Below are 7,594 nucleotides of genomic sequence, written 5' to 3' on the forward strand. Positions count from 1 at the left end.
GTATTTTGGCTCTCTCACTGTGTGTTTGTGTGTGTGTGTGTGTGTGTGTGCGTGTGTGTGTGTGTGTGTGTGTGTGAGAGAGAGAGAGAGAGAGAGAGAGAGAGAGAGAGAGAGAGAGAGAGTTTGTGTGTAACTGTAGTGGCTATTTTCAGAGAGCCAAACTCAGCAGGAGGTGTGTGTCTGTGTGGGTGCCTGTGTGTGAGGAAGAATCACACATGGACCAGAGTGCTTGCAGTGATATAGCTGAAACACAGAGGAGTAGTACCTACATACCATTACACATCTGTGTCCTAGTGCAATACACAGACATTGACAGCTTCTAATGAACTACTGTTCACACAATGACAACTTTAAACTTTGGCACTGCACAGACATCAGCCTTTAACCACTATGAATCAATGGGAATACTTCTATTCCTTTTAGTAAGCTGAACATCCAATCCACAAGTGACACCTCACAAGTTATGAAACAAAGATTTGTTCTTTTTTGAAGTATAGCCATAAATGTCAGCTAGATCATTTTGCTTGGTAGTTGAAAAATACAAATTAAGCTTAAATTAAATGTAACAAGCTAGACATTACATATGAAAGCACACCAGATGACATGGTCTGTTCTGACTGTGAGGACATCATTATCTGTTTATTTTCATAGCATTTTCATAACATTAAATACATTTTAAAAGTTAAGCTGGTATCACACACACACACACGCACACACACACACACACACACACACACACACACACACACACACACACACACACATACACATACACACTTGTGGACTGCTTGATCACTTCTGTTCTCTAAGTGTGTGCATAGCTCCTTGTTGGCTTAGCAGTAAAGGTTAATAGGTTTGTCTTTGGGTGAAGGCAGCTTATTCTAGCTAGAGCAGAATGGACTCCCATAACTCCCATAACTCTTATAAGGCTGACAAGGCCTGCCTGGGTACAAAGGTAGGGAGGTGGGGTAGTGAGGCAATGTGGGACCCTGGTCTCAAGGCCTACAACAGCTAGGAGACACATTACAGCTGCTTTTTATAATGGACAAATTACCCAGTGCTGCAGCTTTAAACAGGGCCTTTAAAATGGCTCCTCCTGAAGAACGTACACTCCTGCCCCCCCCCCCCCCCCAAACACCCAGACAAGGAGCGGAGAGGGGGATAAGCAAGAGTTAACACACACCCACACTGTCTGACAGATTGGAGTGGAAATATACTGCTCAAGGCAAGTAAGCGGCACGTCAAATGGAAGATTTAAGAGACAAAAAGTGTTATAGTTTTCTGTGTGTGCATGTGTGTGAAGCTAATGGACTGTGCATTTTCACTGTATTTTCATCCTCCCAATGTAATCACTTCCATGTGGGACCTGCTTAGAAGGAGGCCCACAAAATGTAGGTGAGCATTTTACACACACACACACACACACACACACACACACACACACACACACACACACACACACACACACACACACACACACACATGCACATTCAGTCACTCACTCACTCTCTCTCTCTCTCTCTCTCTCTCTCTTTCAGCTTTGCACATGTGTATTCTTGCAAAGAGCTAAAGATATATGTGTGTGCATTGGCTGGACATAAGTCTGTATGATTTTCAGATACATAGCAAACCTTGAACATTTTTATGGTAGATGAAAATACATAAAAGAACTACAAATAAAATGGTTATTAACAAGGGGGGGGGGGCAAATGAAACAGTAAGTCTTAGCGATTGGTTATCAAAAATATCTAGAATTACCTTGTTTTTCTTTTTGGCTGTGTATCAGTTTACAGGGGTTTCTGCAGGTTTGTCCAACACACATTGAGGTTGTAGAATAGTGCCTCCTGCTGGACACAGGTGCATTGGCTCGATCATTCATTCATTCATTCATTAATGCCTGCATGCATTCATTCATTCATAAATTCATGTTCCAGACTTGCTTAATCTAATTCAAGAAAGCAGAGAGGGGTCAGGGTGGGACGAATAAAGGAATGAAGTGCAACCACAAGAGACCAAGTTGGTAAACAAGCAAAAAATGTTCCCGCAAACAAATGGAGTGTGTGTATGTGTGTGTGCGTGTGCGCGTGTGTTTCATTAGGTGCATATTTTGAACCTAGTATTCATACGCCTTAATTTACATAATTACCATGAATAATTAAGTTGCTATGAATCCTTAGGTTTGTGATCACATCATTATGCAACTTCGAGCTTGTGGGTGTCACCAACAACACCTTCATTATTGTTAAAACATAAAATCAATTTATGTTTTATAGCCTGATGTTGTTTTTGCCAAAAAGGAAAGCCAGTGTTTAAAGGTCCTCGGGTAGCAACTGGCTGTGAGTACAGGCTTCCCTCTTGGCACAGTTCCTGCCATCCAGGCAAAGAACCCATTAGCTAAAGACATGCCAAGGTTAACTTCTACTGAGCAATAAATGCAGTTGATTGGCTGATGACCAAATAAATAATGTGGTAAAATGGTATTTTCATTACTTTAAAAATATTATGTTAGATTGCTGATTCCTTATGCAGTTGGGTCCCCCTTTGCTTCCAATTGTCTGATGTGATGCCGTTGATTTACTAGGTCTATTATCAACCACCAGACAGTGCAGCTGCAGGATGACAGGGGATGGAAAAGGTTGCACACCTGTTGGGACCATCTAATAACAACAATCCAACAGTGCTATGGAAATATTTACACAGATTTATTGTGCAGAACGAGTGTCGTCTACTCCCAGACTTATGCTAGTGTTGTATGGAGTGTGAAATATACTGTGGTTGCTTTTACAAAATTTATTTCGCTATTCACAAAAAAGCATTTTGTAATTCGACTTTCATTTTCCGACTTATTAAATTAATTATGTGAGATGAAATTGATATTCAAATCATTACTTTTGTGAGTCATGAAAATTGTTCAGAAATATAATGTATGGAGCTTTGCAGTGCTGCCATTCAGTAGTGAACAGTGAAGGATTAGTTGATTGAATTTAACATTGAAGGGGAAGCTGAGCTGATAGCTCCAGGGAGCAGAGAGGACTCCCAGCCTGACCGACCTACTGTGCTCTCGCAGACCTCCACTGGTGGTTCTGCTGAGTCTGCACGGAGAACCAAACAAAAGCCCAACAGGGGCATATCAACCCCAAAAAGCCCCCATGAAACAGGTCAGCCAGTCGTAAATGTCGTTCCCAAGGAGACAGAGAAAGGCCGCACCACAGTGAGAGTGAGTGAAACTGAGACCCCTATTCAAAAGAGGACGGGGTCTCATACGACCTCAAATGATGAGCACCAGAAGCTGGACCTGCATATGCCCGTCAACAAGGATGACCTGACGGAGTTCCTGCTCTCTGTGTGTGTTCCTCCAGCACAGTAGCAGCTGTCATGACAAAAAAGAAACTAAAAATTAAACTAAAAAATAATTTTAAAAAGCCACAAGAAGCAAACTTTCTATCTCCTGTTTTCATGTAATCTAGATAATTGCTTGATGCTTTTTTAACCAAAACTTAAGTAATGAATTGTAAGAGAACAACTGAGATGTCTGAAGACTCCAGCACTTTGTCTTTTACCCATTCACTTACCTATCTTTCTAACAGTGTGCAAGATCTTTCCTCTATGGTACATGATTAACCTTTCACTGAGGCTCAGATTGACAGTGATTGGTTAACATGTACCAGTAATGGAAACTTAGATGACTCTTTTGCCGTGAATGTTTTACAGATACAACATGAAAAGTGCACTTTACTTTTTGACTTATGACTTTGACTAAGGTTTTTGGTTGGCTTCATAAACTCTTAAAATTGCTGAAAAGAAAATTCAGAAAATTTGTTTATTGTTTTCCTCTCTTTTAATCTTCTCTGTTTTATGATTTAGAACTGTGTTTGAGTGCTTTGCTAAGAACAGTGAGGGCTGTATTAAGGCAGATGCTCTAAGCTCTACCCTTTAGTCAGTGGGAATCACCACGAGCCCAGAAGTACACACTGCTCTGGAGAGGGCAGACTATGATGGTATGGTGCACTCATACTTGCTTGAGAGTCTGAACCTAGCTTATAGCAAGGAAAAAACTGGTCTTGACTCGTGCAATCACTGGTTTGTCATAGAGAATGGAACAGTGGGATTTCATGACTTCCTGCCAATGATGACTGACTACCGGAGATTCTCCAAGTGTATGAAAGGTGAGTAATCAGCACTTCTTCACATGTTCCAGTTTACTGTACAAAAAAGATGAGGCGTTAGTAATGCCCTGTAGAAAAGGGCATTGTCATCTGTAGATATACATGCATGTTGAGATAATCTTTTTGTCCTTTCTTATTTTTTTCCTGTTTGTGCCCAGCTAAGGATTCAGACCCAGTGGATGTGTCCCAGAAGGTGTTTTATAAAACTCCGACTAAGATGCTGAATACTGGGGCTTTTCCCAGCAGTGTCACAAAAGAGATTGTTCTGTAAAAGCCAACCAGGCTTCACGGAAGCACTATTAAATCATCAGCTACTGATTCATGCTGGTTTTGTCAAAGGACTATGTGTTAAAAAGAAATGATGCAAGATTTGCTAAAGACTCACTCACTGTTGCTTTATTAAGTTTTTGTTTAAAGTTCAGTATTTTCCTTGTATTGAGTCTTTTCTTCTGCAGGACTGGTTGTTAGTGTGCAGCAATCAGAACACAGCATTAGCCCTTAAAAGTGTGTGCTTGTCGCAGCCATGTTGGGAGACTCTTTGATCTGCATGTACTACCACAAGAAGTCCCTGCATCTGATATGCAAGGCAGTGCAATGATGGCAGCCATGTTCAGGAGGCTATTTAATGAGTGATGGTAACCAAAACACAGGAGGCAAATAAACAGAGACAAGGAGAGACAAGTAACACACAAACTAAGTATACAAATAAAGCAAGGACGATAACAGCAACTACTCCACACATGACCAAATTTACCAAAATAACTGACAACATGGGAAGCCAAACACAGGACTTAAAAAACCAAGGCAATTAAGCACTAACCAGACACAGGTGAACATAGGAACAGGGAGAACCAAAACAAGGACTGGAGTTAAAGAACAGATGAGGGGAGGAGAAAACAAGTAAAGGAAAACAGACACGACAGGGAAACCAAGGAAACAGGGACACCAATTGTGACACACACACACGCACACGCACAAACACACACTTGCACACATGCACTTCATGCACACGCACAACTACAATGCACTTCCAGGAGCTGTAATGCACTGCCACCCACACATACATATGGCTGCACAGACATGACTAATAGTAAATCATTCTGGACTCCTTTTTAACAGAGGCAAAGAAGTGTCAGAAGGAGAAGCCTTTTCTGATGTGTCCCTGTCTGAAAGTGGAACACATTCACATGTGTGGGGCTCTAAACAGCGCTCCTCTGCTGCATGCAGGCTGGATGGAGTCTGCCAAGACCTGGAGGACCGTCAAGCTTGAGGACGAAATCTGGCAGGTAGAAGTGTAATTTTTTCGTCTGTTGCTTCTGCTTTTGAGTGTTGGCTCACATTGTTCTGGCATATGATAGCTGAGGTGTCCTGCCAGGCATAATGGGTGTTTTGGTTTCAGCTGTCAATCAAGAACTCTGGAATGGAAACAAAGAGATGACCACCCCGGTGGAGATCAAGGTGGACTTTACAATGAAAGAGACTCACCTTTGACCAAATTGAGCAGATTGCATCCAAGGTAGGAAACTGTGCAGGACAGAATGCTGACTACCAAGTTAACAACACACGCTAAGGCCTGAGGTCTTGTCAGACCCATGGCTTTGCTTTATTTGAGTTTGAGCTCCTTTTAGCATGGACTGATGGGCGCTTGATTTGTGCTGATATTGTGATGTCACTTCAAACTGTATCTTTCTTCTATGTGTCCAGGCTTCAGACTACTGTGTGTATCCTGTCCCTCTTTTGCTTTGCTCCACTGTGTGCAGTCTCAGGCCAGGCTGAAGCCTTTACCTGAGCACTCTGGCTCAGTACAAGTGGTGGGATTCTTGGAAGTCCTGGAGCTCCCTGCAGAGCTATTGCCAGCTGCATTTCTGCCGCCACTTCCCGCAGAAATTTTGCACGTACTCATGGTCATGGAGCACCTGCCAGAACATGATATATACTGCTGAGCTGCTGCAGGGCACAGGGTCTCCCACCCATGCCTGACAGGGGCAGACCTTGCTCCTGCCAAAGCTCCACACCAAGGGTCTGGGGAGACCAGGATCACAGAGAGAGGGGTGCAAACCCTGGCACAGAGTGGAAGCATAAAAATACAATTGTAGACAATTGTTTTACAGATCTAGGTTTTATAGGTATTGCATGCAGCATTGTCAGTAGAGATTTTCTTTTATCCTTTCAATTTTTGAAAAACTAGGATTTGCTGGAAAACTAAATGTTATGACAAGCCAATGGCTTAACAATGAACTTCTGTGGAATTCTACAAAGCTGCATAAAAAACTCACTCTGCAGGGCACTGCATAAGTATAAACAGCTTAAACTCCACACTTATTATTCAGTTACTGACCATAAAACCTATTATTCAGAACTACTGTGAATTCTTCAGTAATTTATGATCCTTAAATTGGGGGCATTTTTCTTCTTTTACTTTCAGTAAATAAAATGAGGTATCATTTTGTTTTAATTATGTCTGTCACACCCTTTTTTTTGTTGCTTTTTTTTGCATCTCCATCCTGCAAATTTTGGCTTGCCTTCATGCAACGTCAAAATGTCAAGACAATGTTTAAATGTTTTAAGCAAAGACCTAATGATGGGCTAAACTGATCTTACATTGAAATAACATATTTTAGATTTTTTTGCTAAGTGACATCAAAAACAAAAAAGGAGACAACAAGCAGATAATTTGCTCTCATTTATATTGTAAACATTATTGACCATAAAAATAACTTTTGAGTTTTTAACATTCAACACATCAAATATTTTTCATGTTTTCATCACCAAATAATTTTTTGTTCAACAATAAACTTCTGATTAATATTATTTCATTTCATTTTTCATGTAACAGCAGAACATTGGAGAGAAAACAGCTTTAATACCACTTTTGCTATATATTATGTATAATTGTAGTAACAAAATGGTACATTGATAAAGTCAATGTTTTGGTAATGACATCAATGAAAATAATTTGCCCATTATAATAGACCAAAATAAAGAAAAGATACACCAAATCTTAAAGAAGCCTATTACTTGTTTGCAAGAAATTCAAATGTAACAATGACATCAAACTAAAACAGCAGAAAAATATCTAAACATAGCATAGCCATAAAGATTTGAGAGAAAAATGGTAATCCATACAGTTGACATGTTTGGGTTAATACTTTAGCTAAATAATGCTCACAGTTGCTTTCAAAAATGACACTGAACATGAAAAAATGTGAAAAGGAGAGAGATGAGATGTGGAGAGAGAGAGACCAAGAAAAAAAGGTCTCCTGAACCAAAGGACTGACAAATCTTGGCAGTGCCTGACAACATCCTGTGCCTTTGTCACTGGTTGAGGTGGTGGGATGAGGCAAAGAAGATCATATGGCTGATACTGCAGAAGATCATCCCTCATAGGCCAAAAGAAGCAGTTATGGCCTACCCGTCTCATTGTTTTG

The 7,594-nt window shown here is 40.7% G+C and overlaps 1 long non-coding RNA gene across 3 annotated transcripts in view; it reads left to right on the forward strand.

Moving 5' to 3' along the window:
- The window catches only part of LOC113580238 (uncharacterized), a 7,762-nt gene extending 561 nt beyond the window's left edge, over positions 1–7,201 (forward strand). Inside the window, exons 1-6 of one of the 3 annotated variants that reach the window (XR_003410954.3) lie at positions 1–3,998; positions 4,092–4,166; positions 4,325–4,359; positions 5,286–5,452; positions 5,566–5,682; positions 5,871–7,201. The exon at positions 1–3,998 is cut by the window's left edge and continues 561 nt beyond it. This is a non-coding gene — a long non-coding RNA (uncharacterized LOC113580238). Of the gene's footprint in view, positions 3,999–4,091; positions 4,167–4,324; positions 5,453–5,565; positions 5,683–5,870 lie in introns of all 3 variants that reach the window. The other 2 variants (XR_014122799.1, XR_014122800.1) reach the window with 2 other exon arrangements.
- Positions 7,202–7,594: the final 393 nt, after the last annotated feature.

The sequence above is a fragment of the Electrophorus electricus genome, chromosome 3, assembly GCF_041902795.1.
Source record: "Electrophorus electricus isolate QZ-2024a chromosome 3, ASM4190279v1, whole genome shotgun sequence".
NCBI classification, from domain to species: Eukaryota; Metazoa; Chordata; class Actinopteri; order Gymnotiformes; family Gymnotidae; genus Electrophorus; species Electrophorus electricus.